Genomic DNA, 24560 nt, shown 5'->3' with positions numbered 1-24560 from the left:
CAGAAGACCAAAAATCACATTATAACAAAGATATTTGTACCAGAATGTTTACTGCAGCCCGATTCATAATTTCTAAGTCATGGAAAAAGCCCAAGTGCCCAATGATCCATGAATGGATTAATAAACTGTGGCATATGTACACCATGGAATATTATGCAGCCTTAAAGAAAGACGGAGACTTTACCTCTTTCATGTTTACATGGATGGAGCTGGAACATATTCTTCTTAGTAAAGTATCTCAAGAATGGAAGAAAAAGTGTCCAATGTACTCAGCCCTACTATGAAACTAATTTATGGCTTTCACATGAAAGCTATAACCTAGTTATAACCTAAGAATAGGGGGAAAGGGGAAAGGTAGGGAGGAGGAAGGGGACAGAGGGGGTGGAGGGAGGGGATTACACCTGCGGTGCATCTTACAAGGGTATATGTGAAACTTAGTAAATGTAGAATGTAAATGTCTTAACAGAATAACTAAGAAAATGCCAGGAAGGCTATGTTAGCCAGTGCGATGAAAATGTGTCAAACGGTCTAAAAAACCAGTGTATGGTGCCCCATGATCGCATTAATGTACACAGCTATGATTTAATAAAAAAAAAAAGAAAAAATCTTTTTATTAATCCATTTGCCTCTCTAAAATACACTCACCTTTGTCTTGTGTATAATGTTAACATCTTCCTGTCTGTCATTTTAATGTTCTTATTCTGCTGAGCTCCTAAGTGCTAACATAAATTATAAATTCCCAGATGTAGAAGTAGAATCCATATAGTTCATTTTATTCAACTTTAGCAGAGTGCCAAGCACAACAGGGTGCTTAAAAAGTTGCATTCTATCACTGAATCAAATGCGAGTTCCAGAAAGCCACACACTTGAACCACAAAAGCTTAACCAGCCAACTTCCCTTTCCTTAATGGCCTTATGTACTTGTTTTTTTACTGTTTGTTACTCCATAAGAGTAACTCATCGGATGCTGATTGTCACATGGATGTCACAACCTTGGCACTTTATCAGGAGTTAGTATCAGAAACTGCCATATGAAGGAAGCCTCTGAGTTTGATGTCAAACTCTCGTCCTGGTTTCTGTACAAGATCTCACATGATAAATCACTTGTAGAATGTAATGCCTGGCAATTGCCTGCCCTGAAAAATAGGGACACTACCTTCTATCAGACAGTAGAGATTTCTAGCTCTTTTCATTCCCCCATTATGACTTAGTTGCTAGGCCACTCAGGCCAAATCTGATGCTGGGTCCTGGCACCTATGCTGACCTTTTTGGTATCTTATTTTTTCTATTCCTTTTGTGGCTTGGATGTTCTAGTTCTAAGCCCATTAACATTACACATGTTCGCCAAATCTTTTATTCTAAGTCACTGTAATTCCTTCTTTGGAAAGAAGTGAGATGGAATACATGCAAATAATCATGCCATAGCTTGTTTTGCACCATATGAATTTGTACCCTGCTGTGTGTTGCCTTGATGTATCCTCAGGTCTTTGTACTGTGTGCTTATATCCCATCTCTGCAGGTAGGACTTAGCCCGTGGGTGCTTCTGAGTGAGGCTGAACTGCTCTCAGGATGTTCTAAGTATAAGTGAGGTGTTGAAAGGGAGGGAGAAGGTGGGGAGATGCCTCAAAACTTGGGCCAAGTAGTTGATTTGTACTCCACTGTACTGATAAAGATCCATAGCTTTGGCTGGGACCTTTAATAATACTCTGTAACTATTTGCAAAATGAAAAAAACTTGAATGAATAAAATAATGAATGAGCACTTTTCTGAGCCAAGAGATTCTTCTCATAGGAAGAGGGCAAGAACTGTTTGGCAGAAAGCCCCATCTTCAGGCCACAGGGGAAACTGAAGATCACTCAGGGCCAGAGGAGTCAAAGCTCTCCACCCGTCCTTGTTCCCAGCTGGGCTAGAAGAAAGCATTCCTCACTTGCCTGTGTGCTGCAAAACTGGGTCAGTGTGCTGGACATGGAGGAAGAGGGTAGGAAGTGGGCAAGAAGGAAGGGAGGAGGGGGGAGAGAAGCCTGGAGCACTCAGCCACTTTTCTGCTCTTCCTGCCTTGAAGGGAAAGTAATAGATACTCAAGTCCACAGGGGGCATGGGGGAGAATCCAGGGCCTCTATACACGTGCCCATCTGTCTGTGTTCACCCGTAATCTCCTTTTAACTCCCACTCGCCTCTCTCTCCCTTCCTTGTCTCTCTCCTGTCAATCCCCAAATCTCCCCATGTGTGCTGTCTCTGTCTTTCTGTGTTCTGTCACTCTTGTCTGTTTTTCTATCTCTGTCTCTCACATCACACACACACCACACCCTCCCACATCCCTAAGAGAGATGCTCTGAGAAGCCCCTTTTCTACCCCATCTGCCTCAGACTCCAGAGTCAGGTAAGAGCAGAAGACACTGGCCCCAGAGCACAGGGGCCATCATTTCCAGCTCCCCCAGTGACCTGTATCCAAACCTGCACTTTAATTTTAATCCCACTGGCCTTGCTGACATCGGTTGGGCTAAATTTTTTTTTTTTTCTATAATTAAAATCCTTTCCCTGATTCCATCTCTAATCCCAGATAATTAGCTCTCTGATTGCCAGTGCTGGGCAGGAAGCCTCCTGTTTGGAGAGGGATTTTGGACAGACAGATTAGGCAAACACTCTGCAGGAAGCTGTACTGGGAAAACAGGCTGTTCTGAAAGTTTGTTGTTAAAAGAGATTTGTGGTGGCGAAAGGGCCTGGTTCCCTCCAGGTGGTCTGAGCTGCCCCTGACCCTGTTGGGTTCTCTGACAAATAGTTCAGTTTTCTTGGCTTTCAGGATACTCTCTGTGGTAGGCCCTATCCCCAGCACGGCAGGAGAGGGTATTCCCAGGGAGAGTATTTCTTCCCTCTCAATATGCTTGTCTGCTGGGGGAGGGAGGGACAGCCCCACAGGTGTCCACCCTGCAGGCTGGCTGGGTGGTGGTCAAAAGTTAATAAAACATGGTGATGACAATAAAACCTCCATGACTCCTATCAACCTAAGGAGTGCGGGAGATGCCAGAAAAATGGAGAAATCCCTTTCCTATAGACTCTGGGGAGGACTTCTCAGCGCTGGCTGCCCCTTGTCTATACAACAATCATTACCTTATCATCTCCTCTGCTGAAGGTGTGCTCTGACAACGACATTGCTTTTTTTTTAATTTCTACCACCTAATTTTTCTTCTGTGATCTTCATGATCATCTTGTGGGGGCAGGTACCCTCTCCCAGAAGAGGAAGCAGAGTCCTCAGGAAAGCACATGGTTCCTTCAAGATCACAAAAGAAACCAAGACAGAGCTGAGGGTACAGCACAAGGCCATAGCAAATGGATGTCCCCTTCTCTTCAGTCAGTGTCCACGTCCTCTAGTTCCCAGCTTCTCTGTCTTGAGAGTTTAGGCATTTAGGATGCTGAAGTGATGGAAGATTTGGGACATCAGACATCCAAGGAGAATTAGGACTCTGCCAACCAAGGGCTGGTCAACCCCTCTGTGCAGACTGAAAGTCCACTGCTACCTTAGACTTCTTGCTGAAATGGAATGGAGCTAGTATTCTTAGGCCCCTTACACAACTAGGGTGTGGCGAGGACTCTGATGCTTTGGCTCCTTCCTGCTGTACTACTTGGAGCCATAGCATTCATTCATTCTGGTTCACAGAGAGGAAGGGGTTGGTGTGTGGGAGACCCTGTACCTCCAGAGGTGGGTGAAAAGCAGGGCTTATGGGCTGGCACAGGTGTGAGGGGAGATTGGCCTGCTGGCTGGGACACCTGGCTCTACTCCCTGCTGTGGCTCCTCCAATGAGCTCAGAGGGTGGGGGAGGCAGCCAGACCATGGATGGATTCCAGATGGGATATCGGATTTGCCCACAGTCGACTGTGAGGCTCCTCTGGTCTCCCTGGGCTCTGAGTCAGCCGCACAGCAAAGCCTGCTTTGGAATGCCAAGGAAACCCAACCCTCACTCTCCCTGCCACCGAGATAGATAGAACATTTCTTCCCTGTCCCTTCTCTCCTTCATTAGCACAAAAAACCCATAGAAGTAGAATGGGATAGAGTTGGGAATCTGGCTGATGGCTGGGCCTCTGGCTCTGGAGTGCTGCCCTATACCCCCCCTGGGAAGAAATAGCTGTATAAGGTTCTGGGTTCAAGTTCTGGATATTTGAGAATGAGGTGCCTGCAAAGGGGACCCTGGGGGGAGGGAGCAGGAACTCCTTGTGTCCGTCTGATGGCCAGATCTGTTTAGCTGGTGCTGACCCAGGCATGTGAGGGAGGAAAGGAGAACACAGAACTAGGTAGAACAAGGCAGCCAGATATCTGATTAGCCCGACAGTGCTTCCCTGTGTCATGGCCTCCACACTAGCCACAGCATCGCATTTGATCTTCCCAGCAGGCTGGAGGAGAAGCGAGCTCTCTTTATCCCCGTCCTGCAGGCAGAGATGCCGAGGCTCTGGATGGTCTAGAGCACAGGTTTGGTTTTGATCTCCTGACTCTTGTCATAAACACTTCTGAGGACCTACTATGTGCCAGAGATAGTGTTTATGCTTTGGGGTATAGAAACAAATGCAACACAGATCATGCCACAGAATCCAGTGCTGTTTTCCTGTCTCACATAATCAATAGATTAATTATTCTCAGAGAGGGGCCAGTAGGGCCTCATGATACAACAGACTTCCACACACCCTCACCCATTCACTGCTGTTTAAACCAGATCATGGTCACTTCTGCCTTGTAGAAAAAAGAAGTAATACTTGCAAGTGGCATGAGGAAGTCCTATCAGGATTTCCTGTCTGAAGAAACGTGCCTCGGTTTCCCCTTTGTTATCAAGGTTCTGTTGTCGAGTGATTCGATTTTGGAGTTTCTGGAACTTTCCATCTTGGCCTCCTCCACCCAGAGCTGCTGCTCCCGGTGTCTCAGGTCTGTTTTGCATCATTTGTTAATGACCGACAGGCTTGAGGTGAGGCAATGCTGCCCCACCAGGGTTGATTAGTTGGGCTGAAATCTGCGTTTTGTCTCAGAAAACCAGTTTGGGATGTCTGGCAGAAAGCAGTGGGACTCCACCTTCAATCCGGAAGGCCCGAGAGGCCAGGCATCTGAACGAACCACCGCAGCAGCCTTTTCTAACCCTTTCCCTCGCCTTCTTAAGGCCCTTCTTGCTTCTCCCCTCACACCAAAAGGCTGGTTAACCTCAGCAAAGGGCTCTCTGAGAGTTCTTAAGGAAGAAAAGCTCTTTTTTTTTTTGGCTTCTTCAAAGACTATGTGAAGCTCCCTTCAGCCTCTCAGGAGGATCAGTGAATAAACGGTCTGTCTCAAAATGCCATTAAAACACCTCTCAAATTAAAAACAGTCCTGGAACATGCACCTTTACCAGAGAGTCGTTCAGTCACATGCGGATGGTGGTCCCTGGCTCCCTGAGAGCACAGACAAGTGGAAAAGGCTCTGGCCCCAGGTGCAGGTGCCAGCGCTGGCCTGTGATGCATGTGTGTCCTTGGGCAAGACACTTACCCTCTCTGAGCCTCCATTTCACTCCATTAATACAATAATAATAATCATCTTTCTCCTCTCTCCCTCATTTTAGCGCGCATTAGCAGTGGCCTGCTATCTCTGAGGAGAGCCACCTCTGAGCCTCTTCTCTCCCTGCCCTACCTTTCCCCACAGTCATCCTGCTATTTTAAGTTGAGGCTTCCAGCCAAAATCTGTACTTTATTAATTATGCGTCAACTACTCTGTGTAATGTTTAATGCGTTTTCCAGATTGTATCAAATCCACAGTGAATGTGGCCTGGGTGCCTGGCAGGGTAGGTTCTGGATAAGGTGGGGGATCCAGGGCCCAGACGGCATCTGCCTATACTTGGTCTCTCCCCCTCCCCCACCGAATCTCTGTTAAGGCCAAGCCCAAACCCTGCTCACAGCTCCCTATTTAAAGAACACACAGCACCCTGATGGGAAGGCAGGAAAACCTGCTTCATTAGGAAAGGCCAAAGGGCCCAGGACAGCTGAGATCCATTAGCAGGCCAGGCAGAAGCTGAGGGTGATTTGAAAAGTATGGCTCTGTGATATGTCAAGGGAAGGCTGGAGATGACACTGACCATCTGTTCTTCTCCAAAGAGGAGACAGAAATAGCTTTGTAATGAAACAGGAAAGATGTGAGTTAGACCTAGATATTACATTCCTGACTACTGGTCCTGGCTTTTTAATTTGGGCAATTCCTCAAGCTTGTTTGGGCTTCAGTTAACCGATAGGTAAGATTAGCATTTGGGCTACACAGATTAGTTCTGAGGTCCTTTCTAGCTTTGGGCTTTTGTACACCTTTCTGTGAGATCAGAGGGAGAGGTGGAATCTTTTGGGGGGCAGTGCAAAGATGAATTCTGAATGCTTCTTGACCCCCAGGAGTTCACCACCATGCAAAGAAGGCAGATAACATCTAGAATAAAAATAATAGCCAACGGGCACTGTTCTGCATACTTTACCCACATGAAGAAATTAAATGCACACAATAGTCCTATGAGGTAGGTCCTGCTATTAACTCTGTATCGCTGATGAGAAAAAACAAGGCACAGAAAGGTTAAGTAACTTGTCCAAAGTCATACTCCTGGTAAGGAGACAGAGCCAGATAGTCCTGCTTTAAAATCTGTGATATTCACCTGCGGTGCATACTGCCTTTGGGAAAGGAAATGTAAGTAACTTGTGTACAGGTTGACTCTGCTAAATGCTGTAACCAATGATGAGAAATGTGGGATTAGAGAGAGGGAAATCCAGGAAGGCTTCACTGAGGAGATGGGCTCCACTTAAGCCTACAGGGATGGGGCACTTGAGGCAAGAGAGTGGACAGGGCCACTTAGGAAAGAGAGAAGGGACTGTCAAAGCTGGAACAAAGGGGCATTCGTGTGGCTCACTTGGCATGGGGAAGGGACGTAGGAAGAGATGAAATGTGTGTAGTGGAGAGATACCAGGACCTGGCTCAAGTTTCAGCCACACCCTAGAAAGCTGGGGTTGGGGTGGGGGCTTTCAAAGGTAAAAATCGTGGAAGATAACCCAGAGGAGGAGGTGGGGCAGGAGGCAGCACCAGCTCAGGAATGAATAATGAAAGCCTGAGCCTGGGCTAAGGGAGGGTGTAGGAAACAAGGGCAGGCGGGGTACCTGGAAGAGAAGAACAGAGAGGATTTGGCAAATGACTGAATGTGGGAAATGAGGGAGAGGGAGCTCATCGGTGCCCAGAATGGCTGGTAGGAAATGTGGGTGGGTGTCCCCAAGGAATGGGGGGTGAGGGGCTCTAAACTGTGCATGTTAGGGATGAACAGAGCAGCCAAGGAAGCAGTTAAAAGTCAGCTTCAGTGTCCCCAGGAAGCTTTTTCCAAATCCCTTTCCCCCGGCCATTCTGGTTCCTTAATTATAAATTCTCCGGCTGTTTATGGGATTTTGCAGATCTCTAACACTGGCCACCAGTGTAATAAGCAGTTACATTTACAAGGACTTGCTAGTGTCCTTTCTCCCAGCCACCCTGTGTTTTGTTCGTTTTGATGTGTCCCGTACTGAACACAGTGCCTGGCATGTGGTTGCTCTATGAACGCCTAAGTGTGCCCATGGTCTCTGGGCCAGACGCCCTTCTCCTTCCCTCTGTTGCCGGGTTGGTGCTTTCATCACCATTTCCCCAGGGGCTGTGCCTCCCTGTGCTCTGCACACAGAGGTACTCACGTGTTCACCTGTCCACTCTTCCCACACTTATGGGTTCTGACATTTCTGTACTGTGTTGCCGGGTGGCAATAATGAACAGTTTAGCCTGGAAATTGGCCTCAGCAGGAGGGCTGGTGTGTGTGTACGCTTAGCTAGCACTGGGTCAGTGGACACCTTCAGCCCTGAGGGCTCCAACAGAGGAGATCTCTGACCTCCTGAGAGAGCCCCTCCAAGCCCAATCCACCTGTGCTCCTTCTTCACCCCCCACCAAACTCTCTTCTGCTCCATCGCTGCCAACATTTACCTGAGGAGTGACAAGAGGGGGGAACGAAATGTTCTATCCCTCTCTCCATGGAATTCTTTTCAGAACTCTGAAGTTCTTCACTCTCCCTACCCCAACCCCAAAGCTAGGAGGGTCCAGGTGGATCTTCCCCCCATTCTCCCTAACAGGGAGGTTTAGTACCTGTTGCCTCTTGACACTATTTTTTGTTTTTTTTTGATAGTCAGTTTCAGGTGTTTTCTAAGGAATACTTTCTTTCCAAGTCCCTATGAAATTTGGAGGTAAGGGAAGAGGAGGGTATCTGACACTCTCAGAAGTAGGATAATTTGGCTCCTTGAAAAAACAAGGGCAGGGGCCCATCTTTAAGAACGCCTAAGAAGGGGAATGCAAACTCCTTTTCAGAGCCTGAGCTGGAGTGAAGAAGCTGGAGCTCCCCCTCCACGCAGGCTGCAAATCCAGCTTGTGCCACCTTCGTCACCCTCCACTCTCGGATCTCTGGGTGTCAGTCCAGCAGTGGCTCCCACCGGGGTGGAGGAGGTATTGCCTAAGGACGTACTTAGCAGGCCCTGCCTGGCTCTAGCGGCACTAATGGATTCTCTTATCTCAGCCTGGACCCTTGTCTGCAGATGGGCAAAGGGCAAGGAGGTGGCAGGTTAAAAATACTCTGTTAGCAAAGAGGCTTAGGTGGGAGCCGTGCCATGGGAATTACAGTGATGAGAGGACTCTGGGGTGGGAAGTCAGGAACAACGGAACCGAAGCTGCTGGACCCTTCACTTCTCTGTAGCCTCCAATTTGAATTTGTCACATGATTGGCAAGGGCCTGTGGAGAGGGAGGGATTAATGTTGCCCCTTTCCTTAGGTTGGGACGGCCATTACGGAGTGGGGACCTCAACAGTCACTGGCATCCCTCCTTGCCAGCCTGTGCTTGAGCACCATTAGCATGTTGCTGGCAACTGGGGGAGGGGTGCAAGCTCTTGTCTTTTATCGTTTCTGTTCTCTTACCCAGGAAAGGGAACCTCCTCTTGGATAGGAGGAAATAATAATACTTCACTTCAGGGATGCTTTTATAGCTTGTGAAGCTTCTCCACATACAATACCTCATTGCAGCCTCACAGCATATGCCCCTGAAGTGAAGATTATTATCCTGGTTTTATTTTTGGAGAAACAAGGCTCTGAGAATTTACAAGACTTGCCCAAGGTTGGGAGCTCCTCCTGCATCCTCCTGCATTCTCTATTCTGTCTACTTTTTGTTTCCCTTAACCCTCCCATTAGGAGAAGCACACATGGAACTCTCCCCAACAGCCCAGGACAAATCCCCATTCAACCTAATTTGTCTTAAAAGCCCACAAGTCCTGCTGCCCCTACTCAGTTTTGGGCTGGTCCAATACTAGGCTGGGCTTGGGGTTCACTCTCCCCTTGCTCAGGACAGGGAGGAAAGTCTGTAGCTGTGGCTTTCAGGCCTCAGCTCAGAACGACGGAGTCCCAGGACTGAGGAGGATTCCCATTCCAGGACAGACTTCATCTGCTCCCACCTAGGCCCAGGGATCTCTCATTTTTTGATGAGAGAGGACAAATGTTCTACGACTCCCTCTGGGGAACTGATTCTGGGGTTACTATACTCTCCCTTCCTGCACAGAAAGGTCTCCCTGTGGTTTAATTTCCTGCCACAGCTGAGGGTTATTTCTCTGTACAGATAAACTGAGGGTTACTTCCCAGGAGGAACAGGCCTCATCTCAGTGGTCCAAGGAGAAAGGGAGCCCCCTCCCCACCACTCCGCCTCTGCAAAGAAAATGATAAGGGCAGATTATACTTCTCACCTTGAACACATGGCATAGAAAGAGATCAATTACAAATAGTGAATTTTCCAAAGAGAAAAGGAATCTCAATAACTTCAGTAGCTGGTCCCCAGAGTTCTACTCCCAGTCACGCATTTGCTATAACACCTTCTCTCTATGAGATCTCCGGCTTAGGTGACTGATCTAAGAGTGGACATTAAGCTGGGGGGGAAGTAAAGCAGCCGACTGGTCAGCATTGCCTGCACCCTCAGCAGGCTGTGCCCACAGAGCTGGCAGCAGGGATTCCAAAAAACAAAAAGACAGGATCGTGCCTCCTGTAGGGACTCCCTGAGGGTCTGGTGAGTGTGGCATGCACCCCTTCAAATACTGCACGAGTGCCTGCTGTGCAGAGCATGGTGCTGAGCCCAGGAAGTTGACCAAGATCTGGTCCTTGCCCCCAGCAGCTTGTTTTGAGAGAGCACTACAGGTAACTGTGAGGTTTAATGACAAATGTGCATGGAGGGATTTGGAACATGCCTCTAAGGTAAAGTCTACTTTATCTATCCTCTCTTTTGATAAAGTCTACTTTCTCTCTCATTCTTTTGAAGGTAAAGAAGGGAAAATCAACAAATGTACAAAGTCACGTAAGGAGGAGATTTGCAAAGACACAAAATGAAGCCTTCATACATTGACATAGAATTAACCATGGGGGGAGAGGGATACAGAGTTGGAAGAAACTTTGGAGAAAGGGTCTCTTTCTTTTCATTTTCTAAAAAGAAGGATCTTAACCTCGGCTTCAGTTTGGCACACCTGCCCTAGCAAGGGTGTAGCTCTCCTCCCTCCTCACCACAAACCAGAAGCTCCCAGCACAATGGAATTGTGTGCTGCTGCAGCTCCGCACCTGAGTCTGCACCTGGGGCTACTGCGGGAGTTCCCAAAATAGAGAGTGGAGCTTGGGGCTACGTGGGAATGTCAGTTTACCGACTGACTCTCGGCATCTCTAGGTCGCTAGGGATCCACATCAACCAAAGGAAATCCACATGTGATTTCTAGGCTTCACCTATCTCAGAGCTGAATTTTAACATCACTCTCTCACTAAATCTCGGGCCAGAGCTCCTAATGAGGACTGCCCTGAAAGTTGAGGATTTTTAGAGCTTCTGGGGAAAAAAGGGCTCAGAGTAAGGGAGGAACAGGAAGGGACCTAGGACACCAGGATCATCTCTGCCCTCTCTCCCAGCCCCCTCACAGCAAAGCGAGCCTCTAATGCATTAATTAACTAAGTAGTTTTGAATGTACTCCACTGCACCTCGCTGTATGCAGCTGCCATTCCCTGGAGGTGCCATAATATGCTCAGTGCACACTATATAATTAAATATCAACACATGTGTCTCCTGCCCAGTGCTGGGATGCGTATTTACTTGCGTTAATGAGAACTGGAATAGCCTTACTGATGAGAGGCCCGTGGAGAGCCCACAAGAGAGGATGAAGCAAGAGACCCAGTACCCGACTCTTCTCGCTTTCCCAGTACCGCTGCCACCACCCCCCCACCCCCACATTCTGACCTTGGAAGGGTATGTTCTGCTGTAAGTCTTCTCCAGACCACAGGCCAGAGTGCCATCAGCCTCCCTCTTCCCTAATACGGAGAGAGCTGCAGCAGCCCGCACATGGTGCATAATGACTATGTTTCTGCTTAATACAAATTGTGGTTATTTAGCAGCCCAAATACCAATTCCCTACTGAGAACCCTGTCTTTGAAACCGCACACACATACACAGACACAGCAGACACAAACACGAGCACCTGCGAGCTGCTCCACCCACATTCGTCCCTGGCCAGTCCATCACAGAATTACTCTCTGGCTTTGAGGGCTGGAGTTACTGACACAGGGGGATAAAGCAAATGTGCCATGTGGAGCTGCTTGGTGAGCCCACAGGGCAGGTCCTCCGAGGTACTTGGCCTCAGTGCAAATTATGGTTTTGTTACTTATAGGCAGTGAAACCTTGTGCAAGTTACCTAACCCTTCATTTACTTATGAGGAAAATGAGGACAGTGATAACCTACACCATAGGTAAGGACTAAAAGGTGTCATGTATGATTAGGAATAGTGCACATCAGAGGTTTGTGTTTCTCTCCTTCTCCTTTCTCCTTCCCCCTCTTTAAATAGAGCCACCTCTGGATAAGAAGTGGAGGTGTTCTATCCAGATGAGGGAATGTGCCGTGGGAGTATAACAAATTCTCCTGCTCGGATCTGAGTTTATACCATACTCCTTCTGATTTAAAACAGGGTGCTAGAATGCAACAGGCTCCTATCTGTTTTGTTCACTGATATCTCCCTAACATCTAGGATAGTGATCAACACATAAGTTCTCAGGAAGTATTTACTGAATAAATGAAGAACATTTTTTCTCATTCAATTCTCATTATAGACCCATGTGGTGGCTTGGCACCCGTAGCTCAGTGGTTAAGGGCGCTGGTCACCTGGGCTGGCGGGTTCAAATCCTGCCTGAGCCTGCTAAACAACAGTGACAACTGCAACAAAAAAATAGCCGGGTGTTGTGGCGGGCACCTGTAGTCTCAGCTACTTGGGAGGCTGAGGCAAGAGAATCTCTTAAGCCCAAGAGTTAGAGGTTGCTGTGAGCTGTGGTGCCACAGCACTCTACCAATGGTGACATAGTGAAACTCTGTCTCCAAAAAAAAACATGTGATGAATATATTGCCCCATTTTTCAGAAGAATAAATAGGATCAGAGAGGCTAAGTGCCTTGCCCAAGAATAAAAATTCTATTATTTTTAGAATAATAGCCTAGAGTAAAAATTCAGGGGTATGACTCTTCTGTTAGGCTGAGCTGATCATCTGCTCATTGTGCATGCTTTAGAGTGGACTCCCTAGGGAGGGTCTTGATAGGGTCCTATTGGCCTGGGATGCTCCCAAGCCAAGTCATTAGACACAGAACAGCTGGGCCAGGGAAGGGTGGCCCTTCCCTGCACTGAGTGCCTCATGCACCCCAGACAGCTGGCTGGAAGGAAGAAGAGGCTCTGAGTTTGACCTTTGAGAGTCGAGGGCAGGCGGGAGTGAGAGGGTGATCCAGTCATGACACATACTCAAAAACGGATAAATAAGTGTCAATAAATGGAGTGACAACTTGACACAGGGAGAGTTCAGATGGGTTACACACGATCATTCAGTCTGGGCCATCAGCCTTGTCTGTGGGCAGAACTTTAATTGCTTAGGAATATTCTGTCTCCCACAGTGGACTCAATGTTGCAGGAACTCAGCCTCAGGCCAGGTTCATGCTGAATCTGAAAGTCTAGTTTTGGGGGCCTGTGGCCCTGTTCAGGAATAAGCCAAAGTCCCTTTCCTAGAAAACATGCTCTAGAGTGAGCCCCATCAACATGGGAAAGTGGGCAAGAGGCTGGGACACCAGGGAGTCAGGGGAAGACTTGGACTGGGAGGTCACACTGGGGATAACAGATTATGGAGTGACAGAGAAAATAGGGGCAGGATTCCAGGAAGGAGAGGGAAAGAACAGACTCCGCATATCCAACAGGTGAGAAAAGGGACCTGAGTCAGAAGGAGATAGCACCAAAACTAGAAGGCCAGGAACCCTAGATTCTAGCCCTGATTTGGTCACAAATTGGCAGTGGCTTTGGCCAAGTCACTTCTCTTTGACAGCCCCGAGTTTCTGTATATATAAATATTAAAAATAAATGGTTTAGCTAGGATGAACTCTTGAATCTGAATTGACTATTAAGAAAAATTCTGAAAGTCCAGATGAATTACTCTTTCCCTAAATGTCTGGACTTTTCTGGTCACTGCCAACTCCAGAAAGCTGGATCTCCAAGAACTCTCCCAGCCAGGTGTGGGGTACTCCATGCATCCCTCGTTAGCTATTCTCCACCTCTTCCTGTCCCCCCTCCATTTCCCCATATGCAGATGGCTTTGTTTTCCAAACCTGATAGATGCTGACAGGTATACTGTTCTCAGCATCACCAGACTGCCAGAGGCTGCTTAAGTCAAATGATTTTCTTTCCCCTAATAACTTGGAGGATTTTTTTCTCTTAAAAGGCAAAAAAGGTTTTGTTTTCTTTTTTTTTTAATGCCTCTTTTTTACCTTAAAGAGACAGAGTGTCATTTATCTTACTCTTTCGCCCAAAGTCAAATGAAAGGAGCATGAAACAAAGACCAGCCTGCCTTGAAGCTGTCATTTGTGACTGGAGGCTGGGGAGAACTGGTATGAGCCTTAGGGACCATCTCTAGAGACTGATAATTGACAGGCCGGGGAGGCAGGGGCGGGTGCATCTGAACTGCAGCCAAGAGGAGAGGCACAGCCACCTACAGAGGCAGGGGAGCAAGGGATCCTGTGGGGTTAGATTCCTGCCAGAGGTGGGGCATTGGGCCAGCCACGGGGGGAGAAAGATCTGTGGACATGTTTGTTAAGGGGCAGGTTCCATTAAGCTCCAGAAAATGGACCGAGACAAGTGTAGTTTGAGCCCAGTAGGTCTCATGATATGATTCCATGGACCCAATAATTATTTTGACCTTTGGTACAGTTATAAGTACTGCACCAAAGATTGCCTTTTACCTTATAATCAATATTGTTTTTAATGAACAATTAACCATTATTGGTTGCTCTACCAACCGACATGATTTTTAAGACCCTCCTGAGTGGCAAACATCCAGACAGTATAAAGATAAATAAAATACAGTCCTTACTCTCAAGAGCCCCACAATCTAATACAAAGAGGAGACAGGGGAAGAAAAATAAGGAATAATGCCAGTGAGCAAATGCCTGAGACAGAGGATGGTAGTGCCGGGAATGCTGGGATTCCAGTGGGGGCTGAGGAAGAAGGCTTCCGGGGGGGGCACATCGTTCCTGAGCCCATCTCACGAGGGGCTGCAATCTGACTGCAAGAAGCAACAAGGGCACACAGGTTGAAGGAAGTAGGTAAGTGTGCCTAGACTTAACAAATGTGGGAAAAGGCAAGTTGTCCGTATCAAAGAACAGAGAAGCAGTGATTGTTGGAGGTGGCGGAAGCTGCTGTGCACTGGTGTGGCCACAGCGTGAGCCCACAGGACTAGTGAGATGTGTGCATGCTGCAGGTGAGCCAGGCACTTGCAGTCAGAGGAAACAGTAATGTGGTGAGGTTAATAATGATAGCTCACTCTTTATTTAATTACTATGGCCAGATAGCATTTTTAAGGTTTTATATGTACTCTATTATTTAATTCTCAAAATTAAATTATGAGTTAGTTCCCCGTGTTACAGGTGAGAAAACAGAGAAACTGTTACCTAAGCTCTCTAAACTTTGATCTCTTTAGTTATGATGCAATCATGCGGCTACTTATTACATGGTGAAGATTAAATAAGAAAATGTATGTGAAGCATTTAGCACAGTACCCGGCACAGAGCAGGTCCTCCATAAATATAAGCAATTCGCATGAGTGAATTGACAAGACATTGAGCAGTGTCTTTGAAGGAAAGATGCATGTTACTTCAACAGATCTAAGGAAAAAAACACTATTTTGGGCCTTTGTTACTCTCATAGTTAACATTTTTGGCTAGGGAGGAAAAGTAGGCAGGATCATATTGTGAAAGGCGAATGATGCCTGGATTTTACTTTGGAAAACAATGTATTCTATTCTTTCCTCTATTTCTAGCTGTGTACTTTGACACTGCCTTGAAAACAACTCCTAAGTCCTTCCAATTGATTGCTGAAGGACCCTCTTCTTCCATTGTCTCTGCCTCTGCTTTCTGGATATACCTATATCCCTGCCCACCTCTGCAGATGACACATGGGGCTCACAGGGTCTGATGTCAGCCCCCGGCAGCTGAGCCAAGCACATGCCCTGACACTTACCTCACCACAGGAGAGTGTGGCTTCTGAGTTCTTGGGTGGCAACTATCCCAAGAAAGCTGCCTTTTCTTTCTAATAGATTCTAGAGGGCAGAGGGAGTTGATCATATCCTTGGGCAGTACTGAGCCCACCATCTGTCTTTGCAGAAGGGAGGAATAGGACTGCATTGACCTTAGCTGGGAATCCTTGTAGGAGCCTGCACAAACATGCTTTTGGGGCACACTCATGAACCACAGAGGAGAAAGGGGAAACTGAGTTACTCTCAGGCTCACTGGCTGTAAAAGATGGGTCCTTCCAGCACCTCCTTAAGAATATGGCTGGTCAGTCCAATGTCACGGAAACAGCCCAGGCCTAGGAGGAACAAGATTAACCACTGTGTGACTTTGAGCTAGTTACTACCCTCTCTGGGCTGGAACTGCCTCACTGACCACAGGAGAGGTAGTGTTGGGTAGAGTTTTAGAACACAGTCTGGGCTGGGTGTGGTGGCTCACGCCTGTAATCCTAGCACTTTGGGAGGCTGAAGCAGGTGGACTGCTTAAGCTTAGGAGTTTGAGACTAGCTTGAGCAAGAGTGAGATCCCATCGCTACTCAAAATGATACACTGAGGCAAGAGGCTCACTTGAGCCCAAGAGGAGCTATGGGTGGGAGCTGTGAACTATGATGCCAGGGTACTCTACTAAGGGCAACAAAGTGAGACTCTGTCTCAAAAAAATAAACAAAATAAAATAATAAACTAACAAAATCCGGATTCAGTCTCTGTAGGCAGGACTCCTGGCCTTCTCACCAAAGGCAGCAAGGTACTTAACCTCTATGACCACATTTCCTCATTTGTAAAACTCCCCCATTTCAAATCCTGTTGGTGCAGGATTATGAGTCAGTACACACGAAGCACTTGGAATACAGGCTGGCACGGGAACATTACAGGTGTTGAGTAGTATTACTGCCACCACCACTACACTGTGGATGTTGGATTAGTGAGCCTTTGAGGGTCTTTTAAAAAGTCGTGGTTCTCTTTCCTTACACTATGAGCCCTGTTTGGATTTCAGACTTATCTAGCATTTGCTGAGTGCTTACTGCATATGGATATATTATCTTATTTAATCCTTATAACAGCCCTGTGAGTCCCATGTTATTATGTTCATTAAGAACTGAGAATATTAAAGCTCAGAGAAGCTGTGTGGTTCTCAGGATCACACAGCGACCACAGGCTGGCAGGACTCATATGTAGTCCAGCTCAGTGCTCTTTGGAAGGATCTGTTCTTTGCTACTGAGCTGTCCTGTCTGCTGAAGATTTAGGGCCAAAGTTCCTCCTGACACCAGATCCAGTTCTGGGGCTAAGTGTGTATTCAGAGCCTGTCCCAAGGGTGGGTGGAGGATTTGCCAGTGAAAATGTTACCAGCTGAACTAGCATTAGCCAGGCATATTGAGGCTGAGAGGGAGGGGAAGTAAGATTAATCCCCTTAATACCAGCCTGACTTGCAGAGGGACAGGCAGCACAAAGCCAGGAAGAACTTGAGCAGCATCTGCCGCCTCAGCCTGCCCTACTCCCGTTCCCTCTGTCCTGCCTAGGAATGCCGCACGGACACCAGGATGCCCAGAAGCGGTGAGCATCCCGTGCTCAGGTGCACATGTACACACCTGCACACAGAAGCACATATGCCACAGACAGAATTAAGACTCCTCGATGTAACTTCTTGGAAATAAGTGAAGTTAATGGAATTTGTGAGTCTTCTTCCTTAAGCGAAGTTCCTTCTGAGAAAGGTACTAGGATCAGAGGCTGAAGTCTCTGAGTCATGGTGTGATGGGTTTCTGCCTAGAACTTCCCTGGTAATGGAGGGGCTCTGCCTGCAGCTCCTTTCAGTGAGGGGCTTCTGAGCATGGGAAACAGGCGAGCAGAGCCTTGGTAAAACCTGGCAGCCTGCGCTTGTGTGTGGGGCTGGAGGGGAGGAAAGGGATAGCTCTCTGTAGAGCCTGTGTGCTTATTCTATTCTTGCAGAGGCACTGGGGGAGGTGGGGAGGAACACAGAAGGGTGGGGGTGGGAGGAAGGCGTTGTCAAACTCTCTGGATGGTCATCAGCCAGATGTGGAGACCATCTGGAGGAGACGGGCCAGAGGAGGGGGAGGACAAGCTGAGGGGAGGATAGCTGGGAAGGGCAACAGAGGCGGACAAGGCTGCTCACCTGAGCCATTAGAGAGGGTAGCAGGAGGAGCTCCCACATGCCTGGCAGGCCGGCGAGTGTGCCCACTGCAGGGATGGCCAGGCATTCCTTTCCAAGGCCCAGATCCCTGCTTTCAGTTATCACCAAGACTGACCCCCACCCTCCCCGAGGAGTGCACCAGTGCTTAGGCCTCTTGTCCTCCTTGGGTTCTCCCCATAGTTACACCCCGCTGTGCACTACTACAAAGTGACAAGATGGACACAGGAGAAATCCCCTAAGGAAAGAAACTGGCGTTTCCTGGTCTCCCTCAACAACTCTGGAATGCAAGGGAAATTGGATTTGGCCTCTGTTGATCTGATACCTCCCTAATGCTGGGAACTCTCTGGCCAGCCTTGGCCAACTGCTGTCTTTGGGGGCACCAGGACAGCTGGGATACAGCTGTTGTCAAAACTTCTCCCACTCGCAGCTCTGTGGGAGCTCCCGTCCCCCTTGAAAACAGAACTCAACAGCACATCCACCAGCCATCCAGCTGTGAGCAGACTGGCTGATCCTGCAGAAATCTCTGGGAGAAGAAGGTGTATGAAGAGTGCACTGAACAACTGGAGGGTCTTTACCTGAAGAGCAGTTGGAAACTGGACGGATGGAAGATGAGGGGGGGTGGGAGGGGACAGGCGTGGCAAGGGGAGGACAGGGATGTGGTAAGGAAAGCAGAAAGTGTTAGTCTTCCCGCATCCCATCCCAGCTGGACGTCGGCCGTGAAGGTGGCCTCTAGGATGGAACACAGCCTGTCACTGGGCAAGAGCCTTTCCTTCCCCTGGGAGGTTCCTCTTTCCTCCCTATTGTGTCCCTCCAGGGTTGGAATGTCCTGTGAACAGGGGCACAGGGACTCCAGCACCCAAGAAGGAAGGGATAGAGGATTTCTGACCCAATGGCAAAGGAAGATGAAAAATGACCTCTGGAAGATGGCCAAACTTTGTATCCCTTAAAAATCTAGGCAGTCTGGTGAGAACCACATTATCCTTTCTGGTCCAGTCCTCTGTTGAGAAGCCTGGGATGGAAGCCTGGGGCCAGCTCTCTCCACACTGGTAATCATTGCTCTCCTGGGGAATGGGCTAGAAATCTGAAAAAGTCATCTACAGTCTCAGTGGGGGCTAAGAGCTACCACCTGAGGCCCTGGGGGTTAGAGGTCAGGCTGGAAAAAGGGTATAAAAAGGTAGTCTTTCTATGAAAACCTGACAGCCAGAGACAGAAGACCCCACAGTTCAAAAGACAGTTAAAAGGTGCCTGGGGACTCACTGGTGTGGTTGTAAGACTGCACATGGGCCGGCTTCCCACTGCGTGGTATTGTTGAGGTTTTGTGGGAAATGAATTGATGGATGACTCAATCCTGTTTCTGTCCAACCTTACACACCTTCCTTATCGCTCTTATTTGCTGAGCGCTTTACAGTTTACAACATGCTTTCAAAGTCAGGTTTCGGTTAAGGTCACAATAACTCTGTTGAGTAAGTGCGTAAGAAAGGAATTATTGCCATTTCACAGGTAAGAAAAATGGAGGTGGAAGAATGGTGCTCTTAACAGTAGTTCCCAGGCGGCGCCTGTGGCTCAAGGAGTAGGGCACCGGTCCCATATGCCGGAGGTGGTGGGTTCAAACCCAGCCCCGGCCAAAAACAAACAAACAAAAAAAAAAAAACAGTAGTTCCCATCAGCCTTCTCAATGAGATGACAAAAGCTGGATTCAACAAGTGAGTGTGGCAGAGGCGTCCAGTACGAAACCAACTTGGGAACTCATCCACTTTCACAGGTATGGGTGGGAAGGATGACTGTCACTTCTATGCTTCTCAGATGATGGACGTATCCAAGTCTGCCCTTATCTGCTGGGGCAAGGAGTCTTGGGCTTTGAGGCTATATGACAACATGGCTACAGCTATCACAGGGTCCTGGAGAACAGGACCCAGAAACAGTGAGTGACAAGGTCAAAATTAGGGTGGTACAAGTTGGAAAAGCCTTCACAAGAAACTAAAAGATTAGCTAAAAACAGCCCCAAAGTGGGAAACAGACTATAAAGGGATGTTGTCCAGGTAGATAGAAAGTGCCAGGGAGAGTGGTCTTACCCAAGGAGATGTAAGTCACTGAGGACACAGGGGAAGGTTAGCTCCTGGTATGTTTGTCAGGCAGCACATGCTGAATTAAAAGCTAAAACCTGGAGTTATCTTTTAAAATTATACATCTGATTATGGCCTTCCCTTGCTCAGAGACCTTAAATGGTCTCCCCTTAGTTACCAAAGTTCACACCCTTAAGCACACGTTCAAGATCATGAGCACTGTGGCTCAAGCCTCTCTTTGCAGTGGCTTCCCCTTTTCACCAACTCTCTTCCTCCTTAAGCTTCGATTTCCACTAGCACTCATAATCCCTGGACTTGCTGTGGCAAGGTTACCATAGTACCTTTGCACAGACTGCTTTGACTGCTATGGCCTTAGGCCTCTTTTACAGTGTATTACATGCCCAGCTTAAACTCGCACTTTTCTTTAAAGCAGTGGTTCTCAACCTTCCTAATGCTGTGGCCCTTTAATACAGTTCCTATGGGTTGCGACTCACAGGTTGAAAACAGCTGCTTTAAAGCTTTCTCCAATTCTCCCTGGCCAAGTGATTCCTTCTCTCTGCTTTAGGCCCTCAACACTGCATACCTACCTCCATCTTGGTACTATCTTATGACACTCCAATTGTTAAAATAAGGCATGGCTGTGCATTACTCACCTTTGTATTCTTCCTACCTAAGCCATTCAGAGTCCAGCATAGTGCCTAACTCAGAACAGATACTTAACAAGTGGTGGGCTGGTTAGCAACACAGATTCTGGAATTAGACTGCTTGGTTGGAATCCCTACTGCACCTCTGGTTAGCTGTGTAACCTTAACATCTCTGAGTCTCGGATGCTTCATTTGTAAAAAGGGGTAATAATTACAGAGGCTTCAGAGGATTAAAAGAGTTAATACATGCAAAGCTCTAGGACAGTGGCACTTAGTAAGCACTAAATGAGTATTTACTATAATGATTATCTTTTGGATAAATGAAGAAACAACATGGAATTAGCAAGCTGGTCACATTTTTCCTACATGACTTCATAGAGACTTAGAGTGTAATCTAGTCTAGGGGTAGAAATATAGTTCTGATGAGTAAAGCGTGGACTAACAGCCCGCAAAAGTCTATAACCAATAGGCTGAAGAACTAGGTCACTGGTTCTCAGAGTGCAGTCCCCAGACCAGGAACTTGTTAGAAAAGGAAATCCTTAGGCCCTGCTCCAGCCCAGTGCTACCAAATCGGAGACTCTGGGGGTGGGACCCAGCAGTCTATGTTTTAACAAGCTGCCAGGTGATCCTGATGCACTCTCAAGTTTAAAAACCACTGGGCTGGGGTGGCGCCTGTGGCTCAGTGAGTAGGGCGCCGGCCCCATATACCGAGGGTGGTGGGTTGAAACCCAGCCCTGCAACAAAAAATAGCCGGACATTGTAGCGGGCGCCTGTAGACCCGGCTGCTCGGGAGGCTTAGGCAGGAGAATCGCGAAAGCCCAAGAGCTGGAGGTTGCTGTGAGTCCTGTGACATCATGGCACTCTACTGAGGGTGGTAAAGTGAGACTCTGTCTCTACAAAAAAAAAAGAAAGAAAGAAAACCACTGGGCTGGACTTTGCCCATCTCCTGTTACCTGTGTGTAGTGTGTGCCTTGAGATTTCAAACTTGCTATTACAAAATAGGTGTGGGGCCTTACCCTGAGAACTTGAGCAAACATCAGGAAGAAAACACCCCTGATTATGGGAAATGATGTGTAATGTATTTAGCATAGGCTCTGCCACGCCATAGGAGCTCAACAAGTATCAATTCCTATCTTCATTCTTCTCTTTCCTATAGTAAGGAGAAAAAATCATGCTCCTGTGGCAGTGTTTTTAAAGACTTTCTGAGCTCTCTGGAGCAGAGAGAAGAGGAAAGGTACAGCAGAGATTTGTGGGAAGCTTTGCTTTGAAAATTAATGTACACAGTGTGCACCAGCTGCCTGCTTCCGAATGGGTGTGGGGACAGTGTGCATGGGGTCAGTGTGCTTGGGGACATCATCACTTTCTGCTGAGTCTGAACCTCAGTTAGAGGAACAGGTGGGAAAGAATGAGGGTAGGCCTGACTGAGGGAGGAAAGCTTGGCTAGGGCCCAATGTTCTCAAAAGAGCTTTACTCATGAGTCAGGCTGGCCCCAGCCTCCCCTTGAGAAAGGCCCAAATGCCAAATGAAGGAATAGGTCTTTGGTGGGTGGGGGTGGAGGTGTTGCCTGCATCTGCCTTCTTGCCAAGCGGTCCCTATGTGTGACAGCTAGCAGCTCCCACCTCCCCTGAATCTGGGCTCTTCTCAGGAACTGAATTCCAAGACTATTGAACAAGGCATGATGTAAATATCTGTATCCAGGAGGATGGGAGGAAAAAGGGAATTCCAGTGACTCATCTCTTAAATGTACCCAATTTAGGATGATTTAAGGAATTGTTTTGTAAAGTGTGGTCCCCGGATCAACAACATCAGCATCATCTGTGAATTTGCAAGATCAGCATCTGGAAAATGCAAATTCTCAGGCTCTATCTCATACCCATTAAATCAGACACTCTGGGGGTGGGCCCAGTGATCTGCATTTTAACCAGTTCTCCAGGTGATTCTGATGCATGTTCAAGTTTAAGAACTACTGGGGAAGGCCTGGGTTGAAGTCTTTTCTTACTTTAAAAAAGGGCATGTGCTCCCCACAGCCAAGTGGACTCCCCTTGCCACTGCGTCTGTGCCCTGCCACATAGGAGGATGAAAGCATGTTGGGCCTGGACTAGAGAGTGTCTCTGGTGACAGAGGCTCTGTGGGTGGTAAGAGGGAGGAGAGGACTGCAGAGGCTGCCACAACTCATTTTCTCTTAACATGAAAGCCCAGAGGAAGCCTAAGCCTTCTTGCCATTGAAGCTGGTAAATTACAGGATGATGATGGTGATATTACCAATAATGATGATAATAGCACCAATAATGTGAGGTCAGACAGGCACTTTCCCGTCTTCGGTCAAGGGGTAAGGTTGCAGCTTTGGTGCGTTTGCTTCTGATGTAGGGGAAAACCTGGATCCCAGCCAACTCCATTTCCATGCTGGGTGTGCAGCCAGGGCTCCTGCCTCTTTGTCCTTTCTCTCTTCTGCCCACTCAACCTGCAGTCAGTTCCTTCCTCCTGAAACAGGGGTCTGCCTGGTGAGGGGTGAGGAGATAGCTGAGAGGCAGGCTGCAGTCCCTATCTCTGCCCCAGGCCATCCCTTGGTTCACAGACCAGAAGTCAGCCCTGGAAAGGGCAGAAGAAGGGGTTCACCCTCCACACTATCGCACTGAGGGGCAGAGGCGGGCCCTGGGCCTGAACAGCCTCTCCAGCAAACTGCAAAGAGACACTGGAGGCAAAAAGTGTGTGTGTGTGTGTGTGTGTGTGTGTGTGTGTGTTAGGGTAGGAGGCTTCAGCAAATCCATAAATAACTCCAGCTAGAGTCTCCCTTAGAGATTGTCTCTTCCCTCCTTCCACCCAGAGAAATAAGCCAGAGCAGGGACTCAGACCTTGAGGAGAGAAAAGGTCTTCTGGTAGCATCCCCCTTCTGAGAGATCCCTGCTCCTCACCTAACCCTGCCTAAAGGCATCTTTCTTATTCTTCAAGTTTTGCCAAGATGAAATATTTCCCTAAATGCTGCAAAGGGAACAACCAAATACCCAGGTCCTGGGTCTCTTTCCTCTGGCTGCCTCCACCCTGCCCCCACCCTGGGGCTTCAAACATGAGGAAATTAGCACAAGGCCCCCTGTCATCACATGCAGTGACTTGTGAACATGTGCTTGGGTTGTTTCTCCTTTGTAACACGAGGTTTAAAGCAGCTCACTAGGGGCTTGTATTTTTTTTTCTTTAAAGAACTGTGTGTATGTTAAAGTCATTAAGGTTGGGAAAGGCGGGTGGTGGGGTAGGGGAGTATAGGCCATTATATCCGAGGAGAAGAAAAATGACCTGTCTTCAGGCTGTCAGCAGAAGAAACGCCTCCACATTAGGGAGGGGGAGAGTTGCTTGGACCTGGGGGCCTAGGTGGGGGCCCTCTGGGCCTGGATGGCTGGGCAGGAGCCAAAAGCAGAGAAAATGGTTCAGCACACAACTGGGGCCTGGGCAGTGACTATGGCTGCCTGGGAATGGACAGTCACTATTTAGGTGTTAAAGAGCCACCAACAGAGAAGAGAGCTGAGAAATGACAACAGAAGACTGAGCTCCTCCTGTGATTCAGGAACTATGCTGTGCACTGTGCACCTACTTTAGGTTGAAGCCACATGGGAGGCACTATTACTGTCCCTGTCCTACAGGTGAGGAAATGGAGAGCCACAGGGATCACAAGTCTTGCCCCAAATCCCATGGCTAGCAAGTGTGGAGACAGCGTGGAGACATGGGCCACGCAACACCTTTGCCCAAGCCTTGGGAGACTTTGCTCTGCTGAAGACCAGCTCATTGCACTGGGTCCTAACCCCTCAGGAGTATTTGCTGGCACTGCCCAGCCCCTCCCTCAAAGCCATTAAGGAGGGCTGGGGCAGAAGACACCTAAGGAGGGTCAAGAGGGCTGTGATCAGGGAAATGGGAATAGCTGGGGAGGAAGAGCAAATGTGTTGGCCCTGATCCAGCCAGGCCTTTGGCACCTCCCCTCTGCCCAGGTCTAAGAGGGATGATGGAGGCCAGGTCCTCTGGAACTCCAGACTCTAGCCTTGCAAGCCTTCCCACTCAGTGGGAAACCTCCACCCTCCAAGCTCTGTGCCTGTGA

At 48.1% G+C, this 24560-nt stretch overlaps 1 protein-coding gene across 1 annotated transcript in view; it reads right to left on the bottom strand.

Annotated features, from left to right (window-relative positions):
• Window positions 1-24560, bottom strand: part of PLXNA2 (plexin A2) — a 217915-nt gene that overhangs the window by 134023 nt on the left and 59332 nt on the right. The gene's annotated exons all lie outside the window — the stretch shown is intronic.

The sequence above is a fragment of the Nycticebus coucang genome, chromosome 10 (genome assembly GCF_027406575.1).
Source record: "Nycticebus coucang isolate mNycCou1 chromosome 10, mNycCou1.pri, whole genome shotgun sequence".
NCBI classification, from domain to species: domain Eukaryota; kingdom Metazoa; phylum Chordata; class Mammalia; order Primates; family Lorisidae; genus Nycticebus; species Nycticebus coucang.
The sequence above is the reverse complement of the archived record's forward strand: the minus strand, read 5'-3'. Positions and strand labels throughout refer to the sequence as shown.